The sequence below is a fragment of the Myotis davidii genome, unplaced genomic scaffold, assembly GCF_000327345.1.
Source record: "Myotis davidii unplaced genomic scaffold, ASM32734v1 scaffold376, whole genome shotgun sequence".
NCBI lineage: Eukaryota > Metazoa > Chordata > Mammalia > Chiroptera > Vespertilionidae > Myotis > Myotis davidii.
Window position 1 is genome coordinate 3529342 of NW_006288121.1, and position 8820 is coordinate 3538161.

The window sequence follows — 8820 nt, forward strand, 5'->3', positions numbered from 1 at the left end:
CCATTTGTGCCGGAGAGCTAGAAAGCTCCAATTCGGACTGGAGCAGCATGACAGTAAGCTCCATAAGAAAACAAAAACATAAAAAGCAGACTGATCAAACTGTTGTGTGAAATTATGTTTAGTTGGAGAATTAGAGATTAATACTTCAGTTGAAGAAGTAGTCATTGCCCTAGCCCCGTGGTCGGCAAACTGCGGCTCGCAAGCCACATGCGGCCCTTTGGCCCCTTGAGTGTGGCTTTTCCACAAAATACCACATGCGGGTGTGCGTACAGTGCGACTGAAACTTCGTGGCCCATGCGCAGAAGTCGGTTTTCAGCCTGGGCGAGTCTATTTTGAAGAAGTACTGTTGATATTTGGCTCTGTTGACTAATGAGTTTGCCGACGACCACTGCACTAGCCGGTTTGGCTCAGTGGATAGAATGTCGGCCTGCTGACTGAAGGGTCCCAGGTTTGATTCTGGTCATGGGCACATACCTTGGTTGCAGGCTCCTCCTTGGCCTGGGCCCTGGTTGGGGCTCATGCAGGAAGCAACCGATCAATGTGTTTCTCACGCATTGATGTTTCTCTGTTTTTCTCTCTCTCTAAAAAGAATCATTGGAAAACTATCCTGGGGTGAGGATTATCCACACCCCCCTCCCCCAAAAGGAAAAAAAGTAGTGATTAATTCTTAGAAACTCCAAGCAAACCAAGAAAAAGATAATTATTCCAAGAAAAACTAAAGATTGTATAAGAGCCAAAACCGGTTTGGCTCAGTGGATAGAGCGTTGGCCTGCGGGCTGAAAGGTCCCAGGTTCGATTCCAGTCAAGGGCATGTACCTGGGTTGCGGGCACATCCCCAGTAGGAGATGTGCAGGAGGCGGCTGATCGATGTTTCTGACTCTCTATCTCTCTCTCCCTTCCTCTCTGTGAAAAATCAATAAAATATATTAAAAAAAAAAGATTGTATAAGAAAGAAAATGTCATAATAATACACCTCGTGACTTGGCTGTGAATAATATTTATATAGTCATAAAAATCTAAGTACTAAATATTTTAAGCTAAAATTGGTACTATGTCTATACTGGAAAGATGAGGGATAGTAAGTGTGTGTGTGTGCTGAGAAAGATCATTTGTCATCTTCAACTAAGAATCTAAAGATAATGTCTAAAATTTAAAAACCAAGAAATAGCAGCAGCAGCAGCATATTATTAAAAGTGCAAAGTAAAAGAAAGTTATTATGGGCTATCAGCTTGGATAGGTTTTGGATAGCACTGGATCTACATGTGTATTAACACTCACATGGATTATAGAATTGTGGGGAAATCTGTTTAATGATCTTATTCAAAGCAGAAAACCCTATATAATAAAGGGCAATAAGCAAATCGACTAAATGGTGGAATGGCCAGGCGCTATGATGCGGACTTACCACCAGGGGGCAGACACTTAATGCAGGAGCTGCCCACTGGTGGTCAGTGTGCTCCCACAGGGGGTGTGCCGCTCAGCCACAAGCCAGGCTAATGCCTGGCAAGTGAAGCGGCCCCCCTCTGCAGCAGCACTAAGGATGTCTGACTGACGGCTTAGCAGTCGGACATCCCCTGAGGCCTCCCGACTGCAAAAGGGCGCAGGCCAGGCTGAGGGGGACCCCCCCCCTCCCCAAGTGCACGAATGTCGTGCACCAGGCCTCTAGTACTTCATAATCCTCCTTCTTAACACAATTATACCTAATCTTAAAACTCATAGGGACCCTATGATTTCATCTGGGAATATTGGTTATGGTTGAGTGAATGAAAAGAAATCGAAAATGAGTTTTGTTCCTTACAGAATATTAAATTAGAAAAATGAGAGTTATATTCCATAGAATTGAGTTAGGAGCACTGAATAGTTACATGGTGGCACATTTCCACTCAATACATGGAAGAATTTTCCAATTTGTGATCTATATAAGGGGTATGCTCATATATCTGGCATCCTCAGATAACGCAGAAAATAAACGTTGACTATTAGTAATGACCTCAAATCATATTTTAAAAGTTTGGACTGATTTGATATCATAAGTGTTACTCATAATAAAAATTATGTAACTGTTAAGTTCATTATTTTCATTCATTTGTATATAATTTTGGCCAACTTTCTGTTTGAATTTAACACTCATATAACCAAAAACTGGAGTAACAAGAACATGGCACTCTGTTACCTGAACATTAATAAACCAGCTGAAAAGTGTTTCCACCTTGTGGAAAGCGTTTTTGTTCATTTTTATTATTTCTTCAATGTCTTTAAAAATTTCTCTGGATTCTCTGTCTGGATAGAAAAAAAATACAAGAAATAACAATAGTGTTCATCCTAACCATTAAAAAAGAGGGACTTCCATTAACTTCCCGATTACCTCTTATCAGTGATTTAAATGGCCATTTATTAGGAGAAAATAATTTTTGCTAGCAGATAACAGTGTAGTTTTGCAGATATTGTTAGTCCATCAGGGAGATATTTTAACAGTCCAACATAATATATTCACCCATCCTCCTTTTTAAAAAATGGTTTACCAAAATTTTTAGCACAGACAAGCAATTTTAAATTACACTGACAATTATTAGCATCTGTTCAAGGGTTACTAGTTATTGACTTGCTGCATCTCTAAGCTATACATAAGAAGGAGTTACGGAAGTCCTAACTATAAAGTATGATGCTATTACCAGACCATAGATGATAATTTGAGTTAAACCAGTTCCCTCACGAATAAAATCATTCATAGTATTCAAAGTGCATATTATTGTAACTAATAAATTAGATCTAGCCTTTAAAGTAGATAGTCTCTTCCTGGGGTAAGCGACAGGGTTCTGATGAATGAGTATAAAATACAAACTCAGTATCTTAGCAATACATGACACTAACTGGGGTCCAGAAAAACAAAGGAATGTTAAATGGGAGATATCAAGAAAAGTTTTCATGTAACCTGCAAGTATGCTTTCCTTGAGTGAGTCACTAAAGATGAACAAATGTTCAATAAGAGTTTAATCAGACCTTGAATGTTTCTGTGGTTCAAATATTCAAAGGCCACAGGGGAGAGAAACTGCTTACAAAGCTGCTCAGGAGGACAGCCACATAACTGGCCAGTGTCCTGGGACATTAAATACCTGATTTCAAATTCATCCCCCTTTGGCCAGCACCTCAGAAAACCTTTTGTACTTCAGTTTCTCCAATGTGCGCTGGAGAGATCTCTGTGATATGTCACCCATAATGACGTGCAAGGATTCAAAGAATCCAGCAGGCTAGGTGGGTACCTTGCTCCTCTCTCTCCACTACCGTTTGCTCCTCCTTAAGCTGTGTCCTCTGAGGAAGAAGACAACTGAGCCAGTCATAGGAGGACAAGGGCCTGTGACAGGAAACTTTAGGCAGGCAAAAACATTAAGAGATGGCTCTAGAATTCCTCTGAGAAATAAAGCTGTCTTTGCTGAAGAGACAGTCTGGCAAGTGTTTCAAGTAGAGGTTCAATACTCCCAAGGCCCTCCTGGACTGAGGTGTCAGCTGCCGCCTAGACTTCAGAGGAAGGAGCAAGCTACTCTGCAGTACAGATAGAAGACTGTGGAGCATAGGGTGAGGGTTATCTGAAAGAGAGAAAGTGAAAGTAAATGGAAAACAGAGGAGGAGGAACAAAGCCATAAAAGGGATAAGGAGAAAGGAGAAAAGCAAGCAGAGATGGCATGACCAAGAGGGCACTGTGCAACAGTAAAGGCTGGTATGGATTTTTAAGTTTCTTGTTAGAGGGTGTTCCTCCCTTTGCCCTAAAAAACAAACAAACAAAAACCCTACTAGGAATGTTGTTCATAGTGTGAGCTTCAGGCTCCATTTAATGTAGATCCACTTCTGCTCATTAATATTTTTCTTTTTAATCTTTATTGTTTAAAGTATTATATATTAGGGGCCCAGTGCATGAATTCATGCACTGTGAAAGGAACTGTGGGCTGCGAGGCTGCAGTGGGCACAGGGGTGGGACTCGGCCCATCCTCTGCATCCCTGCCCGGCCCCCCCCCGATGCAGACCCCAGTCCCCTTTCTGCCGGCAGCCCCGCTCCTGCCGCCGCCACTCCCATGCACTGACAGCACTGGCCCTGCTCACACCTACTGACAGTGTGGAGCAATTGGGGCCAGGGCCAGCAGTGGGTGTGAGCAGGGCTGGTGCCATCATGTAGGTGTGAGTGGCAGCTGCTGCCCTGATCACCCTTCAGGAGCAGGGGGAGTTGGAGAAGCCCTCGGGAGTGATGGGGGCCAGCAGTTGCCTCTTGCACTCACTGACAGTGCCGAGCAATCAGGACCAGCACCAGGCGCTGGCTGTGAGTGGGGCCGGTACTGGCAGTGGGTGCAAGCAGTGGCTTTGGTGCCGGCAGAGGGTGCGAGTGGGGCCATCGCAGGAGCAGGGGGAGGTAGAGAAGCCCTGAGGGTCAATTGGGACCTGGCAGCCACTGCTCGCATCCACTGACAGCACCAAAGTGATCAGGGCTGGTGCCAGACGCCAGGCGCTGACAGTGGGTGGGAACAGTGGTGCCGGCAGCAGGTCCAAGTGCCAGGTGGAACCGTGGTGCACAGGAGCAAAAAATGTTCAGTAACCACCAGAGGCTTGCCTTGATGACAGTGACCGGTGCCCCACCTTGGTTTGGCACCCCCACTCGCCTGTTCCACCATCCCACCACGACCGATGCCTGCCATGTTCTGTGCATGCCCCCTGGTGGTCAGTACACGTCATAGTGACTGGATGTTCGGTCATTCCACTGTTCGGTCTATTTTCACATTAGGGTTTTATACATATAGATAGTATTACATGTCTCCTTTTCCGCCCCTTGATCTCTCCCCGGGTACCCCACCTCCCAGCACATGCCTCATCCCCCTAGTGTCTGTGTCCATTGGTTATGCTTATATGCATGCATACAAGTCCTTTAGTTGATGTCTTACCCTCTGAAGTTTGATGCTTCTATGTCTCTGGTTCTATATTTGTTCATCAGTTTATGTTATTCATTATATTCCACAAATGAATGAGATCATGTGATATTTACCTTACTCTTGACTGGCTTATTTCACTTAGCGTAATGCTCTCCATGTCCATCCATGCTGTTGCAAATGTAAGAGTTTTCTCTTTTTTACAGCAGTGTAGTATTCCATTGTGTAGAAGTACCACCATTTTTTAATCCACTCATCTGCTGATGGGCACTTAGGCTATTTCCAAATCGTAGCTATTGTAAATTGTGCTGCTATGAACATAGGGGGGCATATGCCCTTTCTGACTGGTGTTTCTGGTTTCTTGGGATACATTCCTAGAAGTGGGATTACTGGGACAAATTGGAGCTCCATTTTTAATTTGTTGAGGAAACTCCATACTATTTTCCACAGTGGCTGCACCAGTTTGCATTCCCACCAGCAGTGCGTGAGGGTTCCTTTTTCTCCACATCCTTGCCAGCACTTGTCAATTTCTGGATGATAGCCATTCAGACAGGTATGAGATCGTATCTCACTGTCGTTTTGATTTGCATCTTTCAGATGATTAGTGACTTTGAACATGTCTTCATGTCTCTTGAACTTCAGTATGTCCATTTTTGAAAAGTGTCCATTTATTTATGTCTTCCTCTATTGCTTTTTTCAATGTCCTGTAGTTTTCTGAGTGCAGGTCTTTTACCTCCTTACTTAAGTTTATTCCTAGGTATCTATACGTTTTACACATTTATACATTTTACCAGTGTAGTAGAGCATGGGACACGTATTAATATGTATTTGATAGACTAGTGGTAGAATGCGGGTAACGTATAAATACGTAAACTCAAGTTATCGTAATTTTACTGAACATTGCCATTTGCGCAAAAAATTAGCAAAAATGGCCCGCACCACCTGTTAGCGCGCGATAAAAACTACCTGCAAACAATGTGTTAAGTTTTTTGATGCAATGGCACATGGGATTGTTTTTTTAGTTTCTCTTTCTGTGAGTTCATTATTGGTGTACAAAAAGCCATAGATTTCTGGGTATTAATTTTGTATCCTGCTACATTGCCAAATTCATTTATTAAATCTAATAGTTTTTTGATGGACTCTTTAGGGTTTTCAATGTACAATATCATGTCATCTGCGAATGATGACAGTTTTATTTCTCCTTCCTGTCTGATTGCTATGGCTAGCACTTCCAGTATTATGTCAAACAGGAGTGGTGAGAGTGGGCATCCCTGTCTTGTTCCAGTTTTTCGGGAAAATGGTTTTAGTTTTTGCCCATTGAGTATGATGCTGGCTGTAGTTTTGTCATATATGGCTTTTATTATGTTGAGGTATGATTCCTCTACTCCCACTTTGCTGAGAGTTTTTATCAAGAAAGTGTGTTGTATTTTGTCAAATGCTTTTCTGCATTAATTGATACAATTATGTGATTTTTATCTTTCAATTTGTTTCTGTAATGTATCACGTTTATTGATTTGTGGATATTGTGCCAGCCTTGCATCCCTGGGATATATCCCATTTGGTCATGGTGCATGATCTTTCTAATGTAATGCTGGATCCCATTTGCTAGAATTTTGTTGAGGATTTTAGCATATCTCTATGTTCATTAGAGATATTGGCCTGTAATTCTCTTTCTTTGTATTGTCTTTATCTGGTTTTGGGATTAGGTAATGCTGGCATCATAGAAAAAGCTTGGAAGTGTTCCTTATTCTTGAATTTTTTGGAATACTCTGAGGATAGGTTTTAGTTCTTTCTTGAATGTTTGGTAAAACTCCCCTGTGAAGCCGTCTGGACCAGGGCTTTTTTTGCTGGAAGTTTTTTGATGACTGCTTTGATTTCCTCCATAATTATCGGCCTATACAGATTATTTTTTTCCTGATTGAGTTTTGGAAGGTTGTCTTTTTCTAGGAATATGTCCATTTCCTCCAGGTTGTCTAGTTTGTTGGAGTAGAGTTGTCCATAGTATTTTTTAACAATCATTTGTATTTCAGAGGGGTCTGTTGTTATTTCGCCTCTATCATTTCTGATTTTGTTTATTTAGGTCCTCTCTCTTTGCTTCTTGGTGAGCCTGGCTAGGGGTTTGTCAATCTTGTTTATCCTTTCAAGTCATTTGTTTCCAGGATGTTTTTTATTTCTTCTTTAATCTCTTTGGTAACCCAATCATTGTTTAGTGACATGCTATTTAGCCTCCAAGTGTTTGAATTTTTATTGTAATTTATTTCTAATATTATGTCATTGTTATCTGAGAAGATGCTTGATATGATTTCAATCTTCTTGAATTTAAAGAGACGTTGCCTATGTCCCAATATATGGTCTATCTTCAAAAATGTCCCATGTGCACTTGAGAAGAATGTATATTCTGTAGTTTTGGGGTGAAATGTTCTGAAGATGTCGATTAAGTCCATCTGATCTAGGGAGTCATTTAGGGTTGCTTCATTAATGCTTTTGTATGAGTGGATTCTTTCTGAGAAACTCAGTGTAGTACTGTACAAAGTGGGCACACTAGGATGCAGGTATTTGGGGGGAAGAAGAGTGAATATAAGCCCTGGGAAGACGTTCAAACTTCCACAGGAAGTGCAATTGTTGGTGGACTTGGACAGTTAGCCTTAGTTCTCTGAGAGGTAAGGAGGGTCCTTTTGAAATCTGGGTTACAACAATATGACTAGGATAAGGGGAAACAGCAGTTCAGGAATGTAAAGTAAGTGGCTCACTATGTAAATTCACACACATCATCTAACATTTGTATGCCTCTAGATTTCCCACTTATGAGTCTCCTGAAAATTCCAGATCTAATGAGTTCTATACCCACAGAACTATTAAACTATTATCATTTAGCAAGGTCAAAGGATACAAGCCTAATGCAAAAATCTATTGTATTTCTACATATTAGCAATGGACAATCTGAAAAGTGTAATTAAGAAAAGGGTTCCTTCAGAATAGCCTCAAGAAGATTGATACTAAGAAGTTTCGGAAGTTCCAGACTTATACTAAAAACAACAGATAAAAATTAAAGAGGCTCTAAATAAAAGGAGAGACATTCCATGTTCATGGATTTAGACCCTAAAAATTGTTAAGATAGCAATCCTCTCCCTCCCCAATTGATCTATGTATTTAATGCAATCCCCATTAAAAAGATCTTTTGTAGAAATTGATAAAAACAGCCAAATTATTTTGTCAACAAATTTGGAAACATTTTTACTGTCCAATTTAAACATTTACCATAAGGCTATAGTAATATGGACAGTGCGGTGTTTTCAGGATAGGCATACAGATCAATTGAATAGAATTGAGAGTACATAAATAAATCTTTACATTATGGCCAATTGATTTTTTTTTGTGAAAAGTACCAAGACAATTTGATGGTAGAAAGAATAGCCTATTAACAGATGGTTTTAAGATAATTGGATATCCGTATGCAAAAAATAAAAAATGAACTTGACCGTAATAAGAAAAAAATCAAGTGTTGGTGAGGGAGGATATAGAAAAACTGAAATCTTCATGTACTGATAAGAATGTAAAATGGTACAGCCACTTTCCTGGCTGGAACCATGGAGAATGCAGAAGCAAAGGGTTTCCGTGCCAGAAACCCTTATTAAGAAGGGGCAAAAGTCACTTTGCAACCAAGATGGCGGCATAGGTAAACACCGGAAATAATAAGAAAAATCAAGTGTTGGTGAGGGAGGATATAGAAAAACTGAAATCTTCATGTACTGATAAGAATGTAAAATGGTACAGCCACTTTCCTGGCTGGAACCATGGAGAATGCAGAAGCAAAGGGTTTCCGTGCCAGAGAACCTTATTAAGAAGGGGCAAAAGTCACTTTGCAACCAAGATGGCGGCATAGGTAAACACCGGAGTTTGCTGCCTTGCA

General features: G+C 41.0%; 1 protein-coding gene and 1 pseudogene across 1 annotated transcript in view; one reads left to right on the top strand and one right to left on the bottom strand.

Moving 5' to 3' along the window:
- Positions 1–8820, bottom strand: part of DNAJC1 (DnaJ heat shock protein family (Hsp40) member C1) — a 145126-nt gene that overhangs the window by 10028 nt on the left and 126278 nt on the right. The window lies entirely within an intron of this gene.
- The window catches only part of LOC107182511, a 3088-nt pseudogene continuing 2519 nt past the window's right edge, over positions 8252–8820 (top strand).